Source organism: Triticum aestivum, chromosome 5D (genome assembly GCF_018294505.1).
Source record: "Triticum aestivum cultivar Chinese Spring chromosome 5D, IWGSC CS RefSeq v2.1, whole genome shotgun sequence".
NCBI lineage: Eukaryota > Viridiplantae > Streptophyta > Magnoliopsida > Poales > Poaceae > Triticum > Triticum aestivum.
In genome coordinates this window covers 568,360,934-568,384,361 of record NC_057808.1, presented here as the reverse complement: position 1 = coordinate 568,384,361, position 23,428 = coordinate 568,360,934, and positions in this window count along the sequence as shown.

Genomic DNA, 23,428 nt, shown 5'->3' with positions numbered 1-23,428 from the left:
GTCCTTTATTTTCCATCTATTTTGTGGTAGACTCCATTTGTGATACGTACGTCATAAATAACGGATCTGTAGATGGCAATCGCTAACACTTCACATGTCTTGAGCTTTATGCACATGTACGTCATAATCAGGTCTATCCTGTACGTAGGTGTGAGTTTGTGACCACTCATGCGTACATGCATGCATCTTTTTCATGGTTAGCAGCCGGAGGAATCTGGTCCACCTCGTATGTACTCTGTCGATGTAACATGCAGCCACTTTATTAATTATTCACAAAGATCTCAGAAAGTAATACACCAATATGTCTGAAGCCGCCATCTTGACAACATCTGTCGTTGCTCCTATCCGTTGATGAAAGGGTTGTAAAGCCCCAATAATTAAGCTACTGTGATCCCGTGCTAATGATGCCATGTCATCATGTTTTACAAAGCCAAATTAACACCTGATAAAAATCAAAGGCAAATTCAAATTCAATTACAAGTCAAATTGTTATTTCTTTAAACTGTCAAACAAAAATATTCGTTGGGTAGCAAATATTCATTAAGTAATTGTCATGAATTAGCCAACCTCATTTCCATTATTACAATGCCCTTAACATCATTATAACTGCTCCAACAACATTTAAATTGCCTTTTTGAATTAAAACAAATAGGTAATTAATTCCAAACTAGTTAAAACTTTGGGTGCTAGCTCAATATGTTGAGTACTATTTATGTGATAAATGTCAATAGTCAACAAAATTCATTTGCTAATTATATAAAAAATGCAAAACAGTGGAGAAGAAAATAAAACAGAAAAGAAGAAAAGAAAAAGGGAAAAGAAACTAACCTACTGTACACTTGCGGCCCAACCCAGCCCTCCCTCATCGCGAAGGTTTCATTCCGTTTGGATTCCGTTTGGTATTCCTTTTCTGCAAAACACTGAAATAGGCAAAAAAAACAGAAAATTGGCACTGGGCCTTTGGTTAATAGGTTAGTCCCAAAAATAATATAAAAAAGCATATTAAAGCCCATTAAACATCTAAAACAGATAATATAATAGCATGGAACAATAAAAAATTATAGATACGTTGGAGACGTATCAAGATGTCTCCTGGTGCTTCCACCGAGCCAGGGTAGTTCGCTAGTGCTCCGGAACACTTAGGTTGGCCGGCATGTATCCTTCTTTGTTCCTATGTCCGTCTCTTCGGGGAATTGTCACGCGTTGTTCCTTTAAGTCCTTGTAGCTTGCTATGACTTGGGTTCATACGTTGATGACCGACACGTTCATGGCTGGGTTACGTATGTCTGTCCATGTAAGTTTGTGCCACCTTGGGTTTACGACTAGTCATGTCGGCACGGGTTCTCTGTCATATGGATGCTAGCAACAGTGTTATATACGTGAGCCAAAAGGCGCAAACGGTCCCAGCCCAGGTAAGGTGGCAACCGTGGATTACCATGTGTGAGACCGCAAAGTGATATGATGTGTCACATGCTAGATCGGTGTGACTTAGGTTCGGGGTCCCGACAACCTTGGCCAACCCCTTCTCGTCAACAATGGAGGAGCGCAGCAGGGCTAGCCCGTACTTGCTGGTCGCGACCTCACGGCCAGCGGGAGCCTTCGCCGTGGTGTTCATGCATGCGAGAGCCATGGATGCAGAAGGAGATCACTACTAGGGAAAAGCCTAGCAGTAGCGCGGGGCACCATGCTACTGATACGGCGCTACAACTAATGTTTAGCAGTAGCGCGTTTCTAACCGCGCTACTGCTATACCTACTTAGCAGTAGCGCTGTCTGTACCAGCGCTACTCCTAAGTGGCTTAGCAGTAGCGTTTTCTTGTCCAGCGCTAAAGAGCGCTACTACTATATTTTCTCATATCTTTTTTGCTACGTATTTGCGATGTTTTTGTATAGGTTTTATACAGTATTCTAATCATATCATAAACATGCAATATGCTCATCATATCATACACATAATAGTCTCATCATATCATCAAGCACAAATCATGTCGTCACATCATAATCACGATATAGCAATACAAGTTACATGCCACGTCTCATCATACATAATGTAGTACTTCTTGAGGCGCCGGTTCGTATCCCTGGGCCTGACACTCCGGGCACTCGTCGTATACTCCTGGCGTAGAACTTCTTTGCCATCGATTATCTATGTACCTGCATCGTCACATGAGTCGATGATATGCAACATATATAGTTGAGCAACAGAAAGAGACAGACTTGGCAAAAATAGAAGCAACATATCATAAGCATAAATAACAAAGTTCATTGTACCAAAAATGCCCTAACTAGAGTGATCTTCGCTAGTTGAGGAGGACGGTTTAATTACATCACAAATAAAGTTTCGTCGTGCATAACTCAAAGTTTCGTCATAGAGAAAGTATGAACTAAACGTACACATTGTCATATATCGTCAATCACTCCAACATGTTGTGCCATCCATCCAAGTCAGGGAGATAGTCCCCTAGGGCAGTGAAAGGCTTCAGGTTGAGATGCTAAGCGGCCACGCGTGTTAGGACGTCTTCCCGCGAGATTTGCCCTTCTTCATAGAACATCCCAGTTTTTTCGAGGACCTCCTTCATGATTATTTGGGAAAGTTCACTCTGGATGTGATAGAACTCAACTCGAAGTCGATGATCCGGGATATCTCCTAGGTTCTTTGCCCATCGCAGAATATGGGCATCGCTGGATCTTGGTGACATGCGAAGGTTCTGCTGATCCCGTCTGTACTCCAACATGTGGTGGAGGACATAGAATCCATCACTGAGAGTACCACTCGGTTGCTGGATGCAACAGAAGTCGTCTTATGTCCGAAGGAGGGAGCGCGGTTCCTTGTCTTCTTGAGCGTGATCTCTCCACCCCGCAGGCCATAGCTAAAGATAGCACTGTCGAGAACAGACTTGATGTGGGTGTAATCCTTTTTCTTCATGTTTGATGTCTACTACGCAACCTTTTTCTTGTAGACGTTGTTGGGCCTCCAAGTGCAGAGGTTTGTAGGACAGTAGCAAATTTCCCTCAAGTGGATGACCTAAGGTTTATCAATCCGTGGGAGGCGTAGGATGAAGATGGTCTCTCTCAAACAACCCTGCAACCAAATAACAAGGAGTCTCTTGTGTCCCCAACACACCCAATACAATGGTAAATTGTAGGTGCACTAGTTCGGCGAAGTGATGGTGATACAAGTGCAATATGGATAGTAGATATAGGTTTTTCTAATCTGAAAATATAAAAACAGCAAGGCAAAATAGTAGTTATGCTTTTGAGAATGACGGTCAGAATCATCACACTGGAAACACAAAAATGGCTAGATTACTAGGTGATTCTCTAAGACACCTAGAGTCATAATAATAGCTCCAACATATATACTGAGGCAATGAAGTACCTCAACGCACTGGTTAGTGTGGTTAATCTGGCCCAAACATTGGGAATGAAAAGAATTGATTTGCAAATGCATTAGACTATTTAGAAACCTGGGATGACTCGGACAGCATAACGACTGTAAATGCTCAAAAAGAACTTGAGACACCCTGCAAAATGGTGGCATAATCACACAACATCACAATATCAAGGTTCCGAGATCAACGTTCAACATATGGAAGTAGTAGGAACTGAACTGAGGCTTAAATCCATCAATCCTATAGGTCTACAGATTAGTAACACTTGATCCTAATAGAAAGAAGAGAAAGCCAAGTTCCTTAACCCCGTAGGAAGATAGGATGACTCGGGTCAGAAGGGCATAAGGTATAATGAGTAAGAAGAGCCTTACGTTCCCTTCCACAATTAATTCCCTTATATAACTAAAGAATCTCTAGACTCAACTTCGACAAGTTTGGCTTGGTAATCCTAGAGGTAGTCAGGTTCTGATACCAAAGCTGTCAGGACCCCGATCCTAAGTCACACCGATCTAGCATGTAACACATCATATCACTTTGCGGCCTCACACACGGTATTCCCACGGGTGCCACCTTACCTGGCCCGGGACCATTTGCGCCTTTTGGCTCACGTATATGATAGTGTCGCTAGCATCCATATGACAGAGAACCCGGGCCGACACGACTAGTCGTAAACCCAAGGTGGCACTAGCTTACAGGGACAGGCATACATGACCCAGCAATGCATGTGTCGGTCAGCAGCGAGTGAATCCGGGCTGTAGCAAGCTAACAAGACTCCGGTAGACACCACATGACATTTCCTCGAAGGGACAAACATAGGAGCAAAGAAGTACACATGCCGATCATCCCATGTGGAAGCACTAGGAGAAATTTCCCCATAAGAGAGCCTACCAAGAATAAACAACTAGGTTGTCGGATCCCACACATAGCAATACACGTTACACGTATGCATATCATGCAAGTATGTGCTGTACAACATGGCATCGCAACATAACTCAACAACTCATATAGACAAAGGCCCAGAAGAGCCACATAGCATTTATTACAACAGGGGTCACATGATCCAACACACAGAGCATACAAGCAACAGAAGCATAACATGTCTGAATACAGACAACTACAAATGAAAAAACCTGAGAAGCCTGACTATCTACAAGACCCTCCCAAGGGTACAAGATCGTAGCTGAGGTAACAAGCTAAACGTCGAAGTCCATGTGGAACTACTAGTGAGACTGAAGTCTCTCTGCAAAAACATAAATTAAGCAAACGTGAGTACAAATGTACCCAACAAGACTTACATCAGAACTAGCTACATATGCATTAGTATAAACAAAGGGGTGGTGGAGTTTAACTGCAGCACACTAGCTTTGACGTTGTGGCTATCCTGTACTACGACTGCTGGCAACTCTTTTGAGGTGGCGCACACGAGTCCATATATTCACCATATCAATACACCACTATGGATCCGCTCCCGTCTCCCTACGAGAAGGCCATACATAGCACTCACACTTATCTTGCGTGTTTTAGAGTATCCACTTTCACTTGTCTATGAACTGTATAAGCAACCTAATAGTCCATTACCGCGGACGCGGCTATTCAAATAGATCATTTATAACCCTGCAGGGGTGTACTTCTTCACACATGTTTCCACCACTTAGCGTCTGCACACGACATGTGCTCGGCAGACTTCAAGCGAAAGCCGACGTGGGTGTAGACCATGACCTGACTAACCACACAAGTCCCTAGTCCATGTTTATCGTCTATTAAGGTTCCATCCGCAGGGAGTCCGGCCGAGGTTTCCACTACGACCCCGAACGATGTGAGCAGGGTTCCCGAGGCACCAAAAGGGCGACTCGGTACACCGGGCCACTTGCCTACCGCATCATAGCCCACCCCTCCGGTCAGTGCTACGCACGGCCTCCAGCATGCTACAAACACCAAAAACTACTTGCAACTCCTGGACAGAGGACAGGGGGGTTAATAAGTCGAGCGGGGTCATATTTCAGGGCCCATCGTGTGGTAGTAGCTGTTCTTGGATCACAAACATAGAACTCAGTTCCTGAGGACGGTTTCAATGAGACAAACCACCATGTACTCTTACATGGCCTCTCACCGCTACCTGTACCAAATCGTGTTCACACACTTAGCTCTCAACGGTAGGACATGTTCACACCATTCCAATCCATCCCAGATGAATCAGACCTGACACAACTCTAAGCATAGCAGGCATAACAAGAAAGCATGAATGAGTAGGCACATCATGGCTCAAACAAATCGTACTCATGCTAGTGGGTTTCAACTATTTACTGTAGTAAAGGCAGGTCATGCAGGGCAAAGGGGTTCAAGTACCGCAGCATGTAACAGTTGAAACGTTGTTATCCTAATGCAGTAAAAGAGAGCAGGAGCGAGAGAGTGGGATTGTATCGGAGTGATCAAGGGGGTTTTGCTTGCCTGGCACTTCTGAAGATAGTATAGCTCTTCATCGGTGACATCAAACTCATCGTCGGAACTACATCCACTGAGAGGGAACAAACACCGGCAAACAAAGAAGAAGCACAATCAATGCAATCCAATAGTATGATTCATGATCATGACATGGCAATATGCCGTTGATTGTGCTAATGAAACTAGCAACCATATTAAATGAAGTTGGTTTGAACCAAAAGTTCAAATTCAAACTCCATATGTGATTATTTAAATGCCAAACATTTGATTTGCGCTATTCAGAAACTATAAGTTTTTCCAACATGCATGAAAATGCAATATATAGATTCTTTGAATTTTTCTGATAATTTTTCATATATAATTCTTTTCAATCTAATTTATAGATTAATTTCTATGATTTTTTGAAGTTTCAATCATTTCCTGGATTTTATGGTTATTTAGAATTGAAACAAAATCCAGTAAATGATTTACTATGTTAGGATGACGTCAGCAAGTCAACGGGACAGCCCAGGTCAAACTGACCAGTGGGTCCTGTATGTCAGTTACTAACTAACTAGCCTAGGTTAAATAGTACTAAACTGGATTAGTTAGCGAGGTGGGGCCCGCATGTCAGTGACCCAGGGGGTCAAATCCCTGGTCAACTAGGTCAAACCCACCGGCGGCGTGACGCCGGCGAGGCCAGACGCGGCTGAGCGGCGCGGAAATCCTGCTCCGACCACCAAATGGACGGCAGAGGGCATCTACATGATGCGGACACCCCCCCCGCATCGAGTGGTGGTGGTGGTTGTTCCTGGGTGGCCGGAATCGTCGCCGGCGATGACCTTGGCGGCTGCCGGAGCTCGGGTGAGCTTGGTATCGTTGCTACGATGGGCGTGGTGACGCGGGGTTAGCTCCTACGTGCTCGACCCGGCACGGTGAACAAGATGGACACGACGTCCGAGCCATTGCGTGGCCGGGAACACGTCGGCGGCGAGCATAGACGTCGGCGGGTGCGGGCGTGCTCGGTGCGGCAGGTACAGTGTGCGGCAGTGAGAACGAAGAGGGGGAGGACGGCCAGTGGCTCACGGTGATCACGACAACGCAGACAACAGGCTCGGGGAGGAACCGGAGCGGAGCATGGCAGCGAGGGGATCTCTAGCGACGACGATCGGGGATGAGCTCGGTGCAGCGTCTCTGAGACGGGTGAGCACTTTGGGCTCGGTCTGTTCGGTGAAGTGGACGTCGGCGGTGCTCATGGACACGACGGGGCGACGGTGGCTGCGGCTATGTCGACGGGGAGGTCGTGGCTGCATCGGCCATGATGGGAGAGAGCGAGGGAGAGAGCAGGGGGAGAGAATGAGGTGTCCAGGGGGTCGGGGTGATGCCGAGGAGGCTGTTCGAGGCGCTGCGCTGGCGCGGGCGAGGCAGCCAGGCAGGGTGGTGGCGTGGCGAGCTCAGTGGCATCGCGGTGTCCCTCCTCTGCCTACTGGCAGAGGTAGGTGATGACTGGCACCAGGCTAGTGGGCTGGGCTGGCCAGGTAAGTGGCCTAGGTTGGCTTCCTCCCTCTCTCTCTTTTTCTAGTTTTCTTTTTATCTTTTCTGTTGTTTGTTTTCTGGTTTATTTAAAATACCAGAACACTCCTAAAAATCCTGAAAATAATTGTGGGCACTATTTGAATTATTCTCAACAGCCCCCAAATACATTCAGAATTATTTGGACATTTGAAAATATTTATAGCTTTTGAATGTCCAAGTGCAAATACTTATGATTTAATTCAGTGACCCCAAATGACCTTGAAAAAAGTGCACTATTTTTGGCAGAGGTTCAAGACCAATCTGAAGATGATGATCTTCCGTGAAGGGCATTTTGGGTTCATTGAAAATATTTTAAGTTGAGCCTGGTTGAATTCCATTTGGTGCTAGGGTTTGAACATCCCCATTTCAATTTTCAAATAAATTTAGACATGATGGATGGATGATTATGCAACTATTTGCAAACAAATTCTAGGGCTGTGACAAGCATCCCGAGATTTCTATCAGAGAAGGGAATATGAAAACGCGTACCAACCCCTAAGCATAGATTACCCCAATGTCACCACGGGAATCCGCAAGTTGATAACCAAAACATACATCAAGTGGATCAACAAAATATCCCATTGACACCACGGATATCCCATCGCAAGATATACATCAAGTGCTCTCACATCCAAAGATTCAATCCGACATAACAAAACCTCAAAGCAAAAGACTCGATTCATCACAAGGAGATAGATGGGGAGAAACATCATAAGATCCAACTATAATAGAAAAGCTCACGGTACATCAAGATCCTGCCAAATCAAGAGCACGAGAGAGAGAGAGAGAGAGAGAGAGATCAAACACATAGCTACTGGTACATACCCTCAGCCCCGAGGGTGAACTACTCCCTCCTCGTCATGGAGAGCGCCGGGATGATGAAGATGGCCACCGGTGATGATTTCCCGCTCCGACAGGGTGGCGGAACAGGGTCCCGATTGGTTTTTGGTGGCTACAGAGGTTTTCGGCGGCGGAACTCCCAATCTAGGTTTCTTTTCGGGGGTTTCTGTATTTATAGGAATTTTTGGCGTCGGTTTCAAGTCAGGGGGTCCACGAGTCAACCACAAGGACGGAGCACCCTCCCGGGGGGGGGGGGGGGGCGCATCCTCCACCCTTGTGGTAGGCTTGGGACTCTTCTGGCCCAAATCTTTTCCGTCGCGGGCTTCTTCTGGTCCATAAAAAATCTCCGTAAATTTTCAGGTCAATTGGACTCCGTTTCATATTGCTTTTTTGTAAAACTCAAAAAACAAGGAAAAAACAGAAACTGGCACTGGGCTCTAGGTTAATAGGTTAGTCCCAAAAATCATATAAAATAGCATATAAATGCATATAAAACATCCAAGATGGATAATATAATAGCATGGAACAATAAAAAATTATAGATACGTTGGAGACGTATCAATGTTCTTTGACGAATCCAAGTAAAGAGCGTGGGAGAATCGGGGGTAAAGGATGATGAGGACGGCGCGCCCATCGCTGCGCAAAAAGAGTACACCTCAAATTAGCCTCCACACGTGCAAATGAATGATTGAAATCGAAGGAAGGATATCCGCGCGGATGACTTACATGGGATGATAAGGCACGAGAATCGTCTCCTTGTCCTTATTGCCAACCATGAAATCAGCGATGTAGTTACTCGCGTATTCACGGTGCTTTGGGCAGACTGCTAAGAAGCGGACAATAGTAAAATCCTGATGATGTGATTCATGTACAAGGCAAAAAGGCGGACAAATGTAAAATCCAGCTTTTTCAAGTGAAACATGTCGAAGATGTAATCGAATCGAAGGAATAACTTTTCCGCGGGCAATGTGTCGACGTACAACCTTTGCTGCGGCACGTTAACCACGTAGAGCGTGTATCCTGGATTTTTTGAGGCGACCAGGCTTTTCTCTCTCCGCAGCACATCGTCATGAAATCTCCTGAGATCGCCGTATATGGCCTCTACCGCTGCCTTAGGTAGGATCAGATCACTGGGGATATGGTATTTTGCCACACCTATGATAGGTATACGGTCTTGAACCCGAGGCTGCGGAGGCGGCTGGCTCATAGAAGCAGCTTTGTTGCCTTTCCTGGGCCTCTTCCTATACTTCTGTGCTACTGGAAGGTCACCTATAATACGTTCATCCTCTGGCAATTCAGGCACCGACTCATCACGCTCAAACCCTTAGTACTCATACTGATGGGCCATCAATGCTCCGTCGTCATAGGCGCCAGTATTGAGATACTATAGAGGGTCATCGTCATCCTCATCGATCGCATCGATATCATGCATTGCTTCTTCGACGGTGGCGACGTCATCAGCGACTAATGGAGCCTCTTCCTCACGCCTTCCACTATCACCCAACACGACATGCGACGCTAGTTGGGTAGGTGGGGTGTTGGTGTTCATACCTTGCGGAGGCTGGTTGGTCGTGTGTGTGCTCCCGGCCGCCCCGAGATGAAGCAGACTCTTCGGCCACAACAGGACCCAACGCTTACAATCGCCAAGACGCCGCAGGGTCTCATCGTCATCTCTGCCTAATGCTACCAGAGGAGCCAAATTCTCGTGGCCCGGTTCAACACTGGCCACGGAAACCTTGAAGACGTCAGGGGGGATTGGCCGGCTGTGGAACAATTGTTCCTTCGGCTTCACTATCGTCGCCTTTCCCACGTCCATCTTCTGGCCGCTGATGGTGTACAGTATGGTGCACAGGGTTATGTCGACCTGCAAAGACATGTCTGCGACGTGAGACATCCGAAAGGCAACGGAAACGTGAGATTATACATATATTGAAGAGGGCCGGTGTTACAGGTACCGTGAGGTCGTTGAGCTCAGCCAAGGACGAAGCCCCGCCGAGCACACTAGAGACGGAGGACGTGCTGCTATGATCAGGTGTGGGAGCAGGTGCGAGAGCAGGTGCGGTTGCGTGAGCAGGTGCAATGCTAAACGAGCTTCTCCCGAAGAAGTTGGAAAGGGGAAAGTCCGCTGCGTCTTTATTTGGATATTGCTTGCTCCAATTGACGATAGCCGGAATCAACACACCATACGAAGCTGTCATTTCCTCTCTTGCGGTAGCTACCGCTGCTTTGACTGTCTCAGCTGATTTCTTATCAACCGCAATCTCAACCTTCTTGTCGATGTTTTCTTCATTTAACCTCCGTCTTCCCTTTCTCTCCTCAGTGGTCTCACAGTAGTACTTCTTCCACGTGGCACCATCTCCGACGTCGTGCACACGTCCATACGATGGTTGAATGTCCACCGGGTGTCCTTTCAATATGTTCAAGGCCCGGTTGAATGAGGTGTCCCACTTGGGCCTCGCCAACGGCTCAGACGGCGAGTCATTTTCGGCCACAATCCTGTGCTGCTCTTTCTGCAAAAGGAACAAGGATCGTTTACAAATATGACTAAACATGCAGTCGAATTGATCAGAAGCTAAAATTAGGGGGTAAATTAAAACTTACCAGCAGTCTCACGAACTCCGTCATGACCGCGTCCGTCGCGAAAACCTTCTTGACTGGGTCCCAAAGGTACCGGGCCTGATGACGTCACGCTCCTGCGGGACGGTGAACTCCGCCAAGGGGTCTGGGATCCCCAAACTTTCATGCTCCGCGTCCTCCTTGGCCCATATGGGCCTCTTCCCTGTGTAACCACGGCTTCTGAGGTGGTGGCATCCTAGGTTCCTCTCTTGAAGCCCCTTCATGTACTTCGACTTTTCTTTGGCAGCTTCAGCAACGCAAGCCGCCTTGAATATTTCAAACTGCTCTTCTGTAGTTGTCGGATTATCCTTTACAATCTCGGAGTAGGGTTCCTTTTTGACCATGATCCGATGTTTCACCCTTACTTTCCAGGCGGACAACACGCTGCTAAACTTGCCAATGGTGCGTTTGTTTGTCTTCTTCATTGCCGGATCTTGCCACGGTAATAAGAATACCTGGTGCAGCTTCCTTAGGAGGGAGTGCTCCATAGTTGGTATCTTCTTTAGTTTCTCATCGTTGATGGTGGCGGTTGCCGTAGGATGCAGCCTATTTGACTGCCGTAGCACGTGCGCGTTTCCGCAGGCTCTTTTGGCTCAAAATTGCTGGAGTCCACCTCCGTGACCACCAATCTAGTAGTGTTGAGCTGGTTTGGGCGCCCACTGCTAGGGAAAAGCCTAGTAGTAGCGCGGTTTAATGCCTACTAGTAGTGCGGGGCCCCGCGCTACTAGTAAGGCGCTACAACTACTTCTTAGCAGTAGCGCCGGTAACACACGCTAATTCTAAGACGTATAGCCGTAGCATGTATAATTTCCAGTGCTACTGCTAATCTAACTATTAGTAGCGTGCTTCCAATCCAGCGCTACTAGTATTCTGTTTTTCATATGTTTTATTTTTAATGTATTTATACACCATTATACAAATTTTGATACAGTACCAATTAAGTGGTTGTTGTATCATTATGTCCATGATGAATTAATATATCACTAGTCGTTAAAATGAATCAGTTAGAATTTTTTTAATAGCATTTATTGAATTGATAATGAAAAGGAAACAAAGGCACTATAGAAGAACATTCCTACATATTTGGCAATGCTCTAACAGATAGTATAGGGTCATAACCCACAAAAATAAAGTAACAATATTTTCCGTAAGGATCAAAATACAAACCAACATCTGACATATATCTTGAAACGTCCATTTGATGGAACAAACTTGGTCCCAGAGGTTCAAATCTTTTTGTTAACTTTAACTCCAACATATCAACAACCTGCAAATAGGATCATTTTCCATGTTTCGTCATTGGGGCACTTCTCGAAGCTCTCTTGTAGGACCATGTGAAATTATATTTATAAATGTAACCCCATAGAACTTTCTACGTTCTCGGTTAACAAATAAAAGTCATGCGCCAAGGTATAACATGCATGTGTGTTTATATAGGGGAATTATCTAGGGAAGCATAGCTATGATAAATGAAAACTAAATGAACAAAATACTCTTTCTTTGCAACTTTGTAAATTACTCTGACGTTCTTCAAATCTAATCCAATAATTGTATATACTATATGTGAAATAAAGTTATGAAATACATCTTAACAAAAAGAAGAATATGGATGGAGAAAGCAAGCCTTTGGATAGCTTCAGACCTACAAATGTCTCATGATAAGGGGCAATACAAAATGTAATTTAGCAACCTGAAACTGAACTAACCTGCATATATTTATACTACATGTTGTTTTAAAGTATTTACCTTTTATCAAGTTAGTCAGGAGCAAAACTCCCTGGTAAAGTACAAATAAAACATAAGAGTAGGACTACAAAGATAGACAAAGAATACACAATACTTCCAGTTCTAAGAATATATTACATACCATTCTTCTAAACCACATCATGTATCCTTATATCTATCAAATACTCTAATTCCAACTTGTTGGTGACCTAAGTAAAATGCAAACATATGTCAAACAGGATCCAAGAAATGAAATGAACATAGAGCATCTGTAAGACTATTATTTGCAGGGGAGATAACAAAACGTAAAAGTTTCTGCAATAACAAAGAAGAATCGGATCATTACCAAGCATGAGGTTAGCAATGTGCCGATCAGCTGTAATAATGACTAAGCATCTGAGAACACTTAACTAATTCTCATGGCATCAAGGGATGGTGAGCCGGAACTGAAATTGAACAAAATAAATAATTCCCTGCGTTCCTCCAGAATTTCATAGGACCACTTTCTTTTAAGAGGTATGCAAGTGTGTGCATGTGAATTTGAAAGATATAATTTGGATAAATATTTCTAGACAATTACTCGAGGATTGCTTGAGCTGAACAAAAGTCCTCAAACTCAATTATACGAAGCAGCTTATTTATACTGCATTTAGTTTTGGAGAATTTACCTTTTGCCAATTTAGTCATGAGCAAAATTTCCCAGCGAAGAAAGTTGTGAGAAAGCGTACAAAAATATAAAAATAAATAATACTTCCAAGAATATCTTGTTATCTTACAAAGTTAAATAGTTGAAGTAGTATAAATCACACCTTTCTAATCGCCCAAAGGATCCTTAAAAAATAGACAAAAAAATAACTTTAATAATATCATAGACAGTTAAACACTTCTAGTAGTATAAATCGCACTCTTGCTGATGACCTTGGAAGTTTCCATTGTCCTCACCCACATAATGTACATCTATCTGTGCCCAATACTCCCTGTCTGCAAAACGATTATTTTGAGCGCAAAACTCATGTATTAAGTCTCCGTGAAATAACAAATTAAGAAGAATCAGTACAGTGCATGAGGGAAAAGCCATGATATCACTTGACTAACTTATAGCACGTCAAGAGAAGGTGGAGTCGAAAACAACCCCTACATTGCATCAAAAGTTATTAGCACCACACAGTATACAGGTTATGTAAGCCCACATGCATATTTTTAAACTCCAAAACATGCCATTTGGATAGAGTAAAGATGACGTGGTAGTACATTATATGGTGAAAACATAAGTGTAATTACATGTGATTTTACTTAGAAGCAAATTACGTACAAATGAAGCTATGCGCGGACATCTTCGTATAATTCCGACTATGATCCTTGTCCCTGAACCTGACGGCCACCTCTCACCATTGCCAGTTTCCCACACGTCAGCTCACTCAGGGTCTCATGAGAAAGAAGTGTAAAAGCGTATTTCGATCAGTGTTTATACCTTTCAAATATGTACATTATACACAGACTTTGACATCCATCAGTGTGGGATTAATGAGTAGGGACCTTTAATTCAAGTTTAGTGAGTAGTGAATGCCCATAGTAGCAACAAAATTTATAAAGATAGCCACAAATCACTGTCAGATTGATCAACAAAGGCCTTTAATTCATGTTTATTGAATGCAAAGCATCAGCAAATTTGATACAAACAACTTCAGTTGGACTGCGATCAAAACATAAAAAATCCATACCTGGCAGTCAGGTTAAAAGCTAAAAGAATGTATCGGTGGTAGACTGCAGCCAACATTCGTCAGTTCATTATTATAAAAGAACAAAAATTCTCTCATATTTAGAGATAAAACAATTTTACTCAAATACCTAGGTTTGCAACAAAAGATTCGTGGGAGCTAAGCCTCTGGAGATTAAAGCCTCACAATCAAATACCGAGGTTTGCGACAAAAGCTACCTGGGAGCTAAGTCCCTGTCGAGACATATGTAGATTTATTTTTACCTATATGTTCCACTTTAATCATTGCCCTCCTTTGAATGCTTTGGTAAAGCGATAAACCATGCAGAATTATCTTAGAAAATAAAATAACAAACATAAATATCTAATGGACTATGTTTCCATGTTTAAGAAATAGCAGTCCACACAACTGGTGCAAATTACATTGCCATGACATATCCATGTAATACATGGCCTGTTTTGATTCATAATCAACTACACAGATGAGGCATACTGATCTATTAGGAGCTAGTACCTGATGTGAGTGCCATGAATATCAAAATGTACACTGGACAAAACGATGCTCTGTTGTTGCTATTGCTTCCATGAAGTATTACTTTGGATTTGTTGGCCGCTATCTTGTACGTCCCTGTGAATAAGATTTGAGGTATCTGTGTAGTGGTGTCATCTTGGATATCCTCGGTGAAAAGCTGAAGAAGACCATCATATTTATGGACATTATATAGTCAAATAGAAAATAGAACAGGAGGGAGTTGTCGATGGAGAGAAAGACAGGATTTTGGAAGTACGCACATTGCACGGACGCACGCATGTAAGCTGATTTTCCAAGCTGATGACCAATTCCAGCCATACGTTGTTCCATAAAAAAAATCCGGCCAGATGAGGTAGTAGGTATGTACTTACGTACCAGTAATGAAAATCAATTTCTTTGGGCTGCCAACACAGATGTGAGGGACACGATTGATACTGTAACATCCCAAATTTTCAATTTGGAATGTTATACATTAGATCATCATGCATAATATATTTTATTGCATTTTATTTTGCGATCCTAGAAATCCTACGCAACTCAAGGACCCACGGAGAGAGTTGGGGATTTCGCTATTTTCATATTTGGGTTTTCTCAAATTTTGAAAATAGGATTATTTGTTTTAATTATTTTTCTCTCTCAAAATATTTCATATCAAAATATATGAGAGGGGATAAAATGACTTCTCCACAAATAATGAAATATTGGAGGAAAAATATTAAAAACAGTATTTGATTTTATTCGGATTTTATTTTAATTAGGAAAAATAGGCGTTTTTCAAAATTGCATTTTAGGCCCAAATAAATGTCCATCTTGTCCGGCTTATTTTTATAGGACGGGAAAAATTTATGTCGAGATTTTTGGAGTCCGTTTAGTATTTCTTTTCTTAATTTTTCTGCATGTCCGAATTATTAAAAAAAAGTCAACCGACTCCGGGCCGTACCCGAGCGGGACTCCTCGGGCCGGCCTTTATAAGCCGCGACCCCCGGCGCCCCAGCCCACCCTAGCCGCCCCGTGAAACCCTAGCCCCGATCCGCCGCCGCCACCGCCGGAGCCGCCGCCGCCACCGGAGCCACTAGTGCAGAACATGCCTTTATCACCGGTTCGTAAGGGCCTTTAGTGCCGGTTCTGCAACCGGCACTATGGAGTGGAGACTAAAGCCCCCCCTTTAGTACCGGTTCGGCACGAACCGGCCCTAAAGTGCCACCACGTGGCACGAGCCAGGCCCGGGTGCTGGTAGACCATTAGTAACGGTTGGTAACACCAACCGGTACTAAATGTTTGGGGGGTTTTGGTTTTAATTTTTATTTTGCTGGTATTTTACGATACTACATATTGTACACGTTATGCATATACATAAATAGATTTTCTCGTAGAACTGATCATATATATATAATCGAATGTCTCACAACCACCATTAATTATTCACACATACACATGTATATATATACAATTTCTCCTACATGTTGCCTTGGTGCCTTCGGAGCACGATGACAAGTGGTTCATGGGGGCGGTAGCGGGTAATAGTATTCTCCTTTGGGATCTATGACCTGGTCGAGCAAAAATCCCGCTATTTCCTCTTGAAGTGCTCGTATGCGCTCCTCTGATAGGAGCTTGTCCCGCACCTCTTTGAACTGTTAAGAAGGAGATCAATATGCATATATATTAGTTGTGTAACTAGATATCGACAATCATGTAAGATTAGTGAATAGTGTTCTGGCAAATGTACCCAGTCCTGTCTATCAGATCTGCTCCTTTCAGACGCCATCATGCGAATGTTCTCGCAAACGTAGTATGCACACACTTCAGTCCCCGGCGCCTGCTTCAGGGCCTTTACGACAATAGAATTTAATCAGATAATAACTAATCAAACATGTTAATTAATTAATGGTATTGAAACAAGAATTAAAGAGATGGTAGCTAGCTAGCTAGTACTACTTAATTACTTACCTTGGGTCGATACCAACATAGATTTTGTCGCCATTTTCCTGGAGTCACCTTGATGTACTTTGCCCAAGCCCTACCCGCCGGCAAAGAAAATTAATAAAGGAGTTATTAAAAATAGTTCATATCAGGAAATGACGAACTAAATAGGCCGAGATATAGTTAATAATGAATGAAATAACCTGTCGACTATCTCCTTCACGATGCTGTAGTCACTATTTTTTTTAAGTAGTGAGTCCAGTACTTCAACTTTTCCTTCGTCAACTTTAATGTCTAACAAGATCCAGTGGAAGCTGCATGCGCATACGTTTGCATGTATAAATTAAGCGGGCATGTGCATAACACTAATCAACTATAACCCTAAACCCTATACACTTATTAACATGTAGCTAGTAAGCAAAAACAGAATTTGTAGTACAAGACAGTGTGACTCACTCGAAGTTGTAAGGAAGTAGTATATCTTCATTGCTATTGAGGCGCTTCAAGAACTCTACCATGTTTTTCTCTACGTCTTGTCTACACCATTTTAATTTCCATGTGTATTCATTAACGGTATTTGGGTCAATGAACCCAATGCCATAGCGTCCAGCTTTTTTCATTTCATACATCTTCATCCTGCATAATACCACAGAAAAGAATATATAGTGAGGATATATAATTACAAGTAATTAATGATCAACCAATGAGCACTAGAGCTAGCTTGATACTTAAATTACAGAAAGAAATCACTTACAGAAAATAGCAACTGACGATAGATTTGTCGAGTGCATCTTGATTGAATAACTGAAATAGTTCTGAATACTCAACGGCCAGAGCTTTCTTATGGAAGTAATGATCTTCCTCGACTTGCTCCATGAGGGACTCTCGATTGGAAATCTTGGTAATTTTCATGTACCAATCATGCAATTCATACATTCTCGTTGGGAGGTTCTTGACCTCCTCGGGCTCGACCAAAGGTTCGCCGCGGACATATTTCCGTTTTATTTCCTCCTCTCTAAGCGGAGGCATGGGCTCGATATCGAGGAGTTGTCCAACAGTGATCTTGAGCATTCCAGCCTGCATTATATGCTCATCGGTTATTACCACATCGCCCAGCTTGGGAACGTAAACGGTTTGCCCACAATAATATTGGGCGCGCGTACTCTCATGTGTTGTTGGCACAACAAGCGGGGGGGTCGATTGCGCCGCCTGTTCTCCCAGCTGGGGAACGGTTTTCCCGCATTTTTTGACAGCTGCTTGTTGGCTCGAGCTCGAGCTCGCTTCTTTCTGTAGTCGTGCTCGATGTGCCTTCCTGATTTTGCACTCATAGTCCGAGTCAACAGGCTTGGGAGCTGGTGGTCTAGCCATACGAATGAAGTGGTCAATCTTTTCCTCAGGCACTTTCTCCCTCGACGGCGTTGCCGGTTTCGGTCGAAAATGAGCGTCCACTTCGTCCCGCACTATTGCATCGTTTTGCTCCTCGGTCATGTCGTAAGGCCTCTGAGGAAGAGGAGCTAGGCTGCTTGGACCATATTTATATCGCTTGTCTCCGTCTGTACTTTCTGTACTACCTCGACTCGTACCGCTACGCACCATAGCTGCGGCGTGTCTCTTCTGCGATTGCTTAGGCGACGGAGACGGCTGACGTGGCTTAGTTGGAGCAGGAGGAGTGGCCTGACGCTGTGCCGGACTTGAAGCAGGAGGTGTGGCCTGACACGGTGTCGGACTTGAAGCAGGAGGTGTGGCCTGACGCTGTGCCGGACTTGAAGCAGGAGGTGTGGCCTGACACGGTGTCAGACTTGAAACAGGAGGAGTGGCCTGACGCTGTGCCGGACTTGAAGCAGGAGTCTGCTCACGCGTTCGTGGACTTGGAGGAGCGGGAGTTTGCTGACACGGTGGCGGACTTCGAGGAGGAGTCGGCAGACGCGGTGTCGGTGGACTTTGAAAGATGATGCAATCCTTTTTCCATAGGATGATACGATGTATGGCCTCTCCCAGTTTTTGCTCGTTGTCACCTCCAGGAATGTCAAGCTCTAGCCCCGAATATGGGCCCACCACCTCATCAACCAAGACACGAGCATAGCCCGCTGGAATCGGGGCGCAATGGAAGGTTGCTTCGGGGGTAATTGTAAAAGCAACGGCGTTCGCCACCTTCATGGATATGTTCTTCATTTTGAAGTGTAGCTCACAGTTAGTGTTCTCTATGATGTCATCCACAGGGTATGTATCCAGCAGTGCGTCGCCCGGAGCGGAACCAACGCTGCTTCTCGGCATGGATGGGACGGTGCTATCCAATGCTGGATGATCATCCGCTTGCTGCTGCCGCTGCTGAGACCCCCTTTCCTGGCTAAGTGAGTCGATCTGCTGCTGCTGGTGGTGGTGGAATTTGAGTGCCAAGTCCGCGTGCCTTGCTTCTAGGCCTTGAAGGCGTTCCGCGTCCTGCTTCCTCTGCTCCTCCTACAGCTTCCTCTTCTTGTCCTCCTCCATCTTCTTTCTTGCACGGGTCCTGTAGTCGTCGTCCCATTCCGAAAAGCCCTCATACCAGGGAATAACGCCCTTGCCTCGTGTTCTTCCCGGGTGTTCAGGATTTCCCAGGGTGCACGTAAGCTCGTCGTTCTCTCTGTTGGGCGTGAACACCCCCTTTCGAGCCGCTTCTATTGCGTCAAGTAACTTTTGTTCTGCTCCTTTTAGACTTGCCTTCTTCGAAAACAGGCCTGTCTTCGGGTCCAACGCCCCCCCATGCGCATAGAACCAAGTTCTGCACCTGGGGGGCCAGCTCCTAGTAACCTGAGTGACCCCTGCATCCTCCATCTCTTGCTTAGACTTATCCCACTTAGGCATTGCCACCGCGTAGCCACCTGGACCCAGCCTATGGAACTGCGTCTTTTTTGCGGCATTGGCCTTCTTTTTTATCGACCGTTCCTTGATAATTCTAATTCCTTGAATTTCACGAAAGCGGGCCAGTGTTCTCTTTGCTTCTCTGCAGCGAGGTAGTTGGCCCATACAGTTTTCTTGTGGGTGTTGAATGCAATTGCCATCTTCTTAAGAGCAGCGTCCTTGACTTTCTGCACATCTGCATCCGTGAAATAATCTGGTAGGGTGAAATGTTCCATCAGAGATTCCCAAAGCTTTTGTTTGCTCTGTCGTCGACCCAAGTAACATCTGGGCGTTTAGTTTTTTGCTCTTTCCATTCTTGAATGGAGATCAGGAGTTGGTCCTTCACAAGAACTCCGCACCGACGAACGAACTTGCTCGCATTGTTCTTAGGCGTGAGGGGTTCGCCACTAGCTTTGATGGAATCGATGTTGTACTTTACACCCTCCTTCGACTTTCTGCTAGGGCCGCGCTTTGTCCTGCTGTCTGTAGAAGCAAATTTGCTCGATCCGGAGGGCTGAAAGAAGAAAGATCGATTCGTTAATATATCTTCAAATAAAAAAACATGTGATGATCACTAGATGCCTGCTTATATAAATATACCTCGCCGGTAGTCTTTGTTATTTCAAGATCAACATTGTATTCGTCATCATAATCATTGTCCGCGTCATCATAATCATAATCATGGTTCATGACTTCATCAGCTCGGTCGTCGAGATCGAATATCTTATCATCACCCTCCCTGGTATTGTTCAGATATTAGGAGCCGTCATTTGCTTCATTCAGATCATCTGGCCTGCTAGGGCTGCGTATGATCTCGAACAGGGCCCCTTCTCCCTCTCTGCCGGTATTGTCTGCCATAGCTTTTATTTAACTAATACAGAAGAAATATAAAACAATTTAGTATTCAAATTACAATGCATGGATGCATTCAATAAGGAAAAACTGAATCATATAGTACATAATATGCATCGTCTCGAATAATATATAATCTCGAATACATCATCTCGAATAATATATAATCTCGAATACATCGTCTCGAATAATATATAATCTCAAATACATCATCTCAAATAATATATAATCTCGAATACATCACTGGCTAGGTAGCTAATAAAGATCGAATACTATAGAAGAATCTAGGCCACTCGCGGTTCCTGGGGCGCGGGCGGTGGACACCGAAAGACAAGGAACCATCACAGGATCATATCTCCGGTCATCTGCCCAAAGAACCTGCCAGGTATTGGAGAACCTGACGTCCATAGCAGCCATGTAGCGATGGACGTGCTCGTCCTCCTCCCTGACACGACGACGCACCACCTCCGGCGGGGCCGGCTCCCTCTGCACCGAATGTGGCCCACGCGAACGCCACCAAAGGAGATCAGGGTCGACGACGAAACCCGAGGCCGGGTTCGTCACAAAGCGGCGCGCCCCTCCAGGTAGCACCTCCGAGTGCCAGCCCGGCGGAGCCCAATCCCGGACATGGGTCAGCCGGACGTCGTCGCGAACGGGTCGACGGCGAGGATGCGGGCTGGGCATCATCGAGAACAAATACTATATGCCCGCAAAAAGTAACATTTTTTAAATGATTGGATTGTGATAACTAAAATTATAAGAAACTGAAAAAAACATCGATCAACGTCTAACAATTTGACATTAATCTAATTCATCTAGCTAAAACTAATTCTAAAATTTGTAACATTTCTACATATATAACTAACATTTCTATAACATTTCTAATATTTCTATAACCAAAAAACAGAAAAATTGCTAACATTTCTATAACTAAAATTATAAGAAACTAAAAACTACCATTTTCATAACATTTCTAACATTTCTATAACAATTTGAAATTAATCGAATTCATCTAGATAAAACTAACATTTCTAAAATTTCTAACATTTCTAACATTTCTATATACTATTTGACATTAATCTAATTAATTAATTAATTCATCTAAAACATTTGTATAAAAAACAGAAAAAACAGAATCGTGTGTGTGTTTCTGTGTGCCTGTGTGTGTGTGCACGCGCGCGAGTGTGTGTGTGCGTGTGTGTGTGTGTGCGCGCGTGTGCGTGTGTGCACCCTACGGTGCCAGCAGCGCGGTGACTTCGATTGGAGGGAGGAGAGGGGCCGGGGAGAGGGGCTCACAGCACGGGCGACGGCGACGGCGAGGCAAAGGGGACGGCGACGAACGGCGACTGGGACGGCGACTGGGGCAGCGGCGATGGCGACGGGGACGGCGACGGGGGCGGCGACGAGGGGCGGCGACGGGGGCGGCGACGAGGGGCGGCGACAAGGGCCGGCGGCGACGGGGCAGAGGAGAAGAAGCAGAGGGAGAACGAACTGCCGAATTTTTTGAAGTGTTTTCTTATATAGAACCCACCTTTAGTACCGGTTGGAGTCACCAACCGGTACTAAAGGTCTGTTTTGGCCAGTCGAAGCGGCGGGAAGCGCACACCTTTAGTACCGGGTGGTGGCACCAACCGGTACTAAAGACCCCCCTTTAGTACCGGTTGGAGCCACGACCCAGTACTAAAGGGGTGCGGTGGCGCAGGTGCGGTGCGGGCAAGTTTAGTCCCACCTCGCTAGCCGAAGGGCGCCCGCACCTGCTTATAAGCCCCGCTGCGGCAGCTGTCTCGAGCTCCTCTCTATTGTAGGCCTTGTGGGCCTACCTGTTCGATGCTGCCCTGTGGGCCTATTGGGCCTTTGCGGGCCTGCATCCTGGCCCAAGAACAAGTCGGGTTTCTAGTCGTATGCAGGCCGCTGTGGCGCAGTAGGCGGGCTTTTTTATTTTCTTATTTATTTTTGCTTTATTTCTTTTTGTTTTATTTATTTTGAGTTGTTTTTTGCTGTATTTAGAGTTTCTTTGTGAATATTTTTGCTTTAGGTACAAAAAATTACAAACTTTCTATTAGTGCCGGTAGTTTACAAATTTGAATAGTTTACATTTTGAATTATTTGAAATTTGTGTGAATCACTAGTTTGTGAATAACTTAACTTTGAAAATAGATTTTCACTGATTCTTTTTTCTTATGTTTAATATATAGTGTGTTTTATCATTATATCCAATTTGGTAATGCTTAGGTTATTTAAAAAATGAAATGCCTTTGTAACGGATGAGTTTTCGTCCGAAACCCTGATACTTCGAAAGAGATTGTCCATTTTATACACGAAGTGCATCCAGTTTTTGCGGTAACCCGCTCTACTTTTTTGCACATGCTATGTGGGTGAAATTATGATACCATGCCAACTTTCAACCTTTTCTGAGTTCATTTGAAATGCTTTTCAATTTCAGGGTCATTTAGCTGAAAAAATCAGTAAATGCATGAAAGAATTTGTTTGCACATAAAATTTCTCCGCGTTTCAAATGCCAAAACACATAACTACCCTAACTATTACAGAGATTCCCTCCTGGGTGTGAAACACAGAAGAAATTGATGATAGTGAAGCCGATCACATCCTAGATCTTTGGGTGTGAAACTTTTTCTTCGCGTATGTCCCTTTGCGCCGTAGCCATGGAAAATCTTCATCATTTAACTGGATGCTAGGGTCAATATTCACTGTGAATGGAGCAATTTCATCAAACTTTTCATAATCTTCTGACATGTCTGTCTAGTCATCCACTCCCACGATGTTTCTCTTCCCAGAAAGAACTATGTGGCGCTTTGGCTCATCGTATGATGCATTCGCTTCCTTATCTTTTCTTTTTCTCAGCTTGGTAGACATATCCTTCACATAGAAAACCTGTGCCACATCATTAGCTAGGACGAATAGTTCGTCTGCATACGCAAGATTGTTGAGATCCACTGTTGTC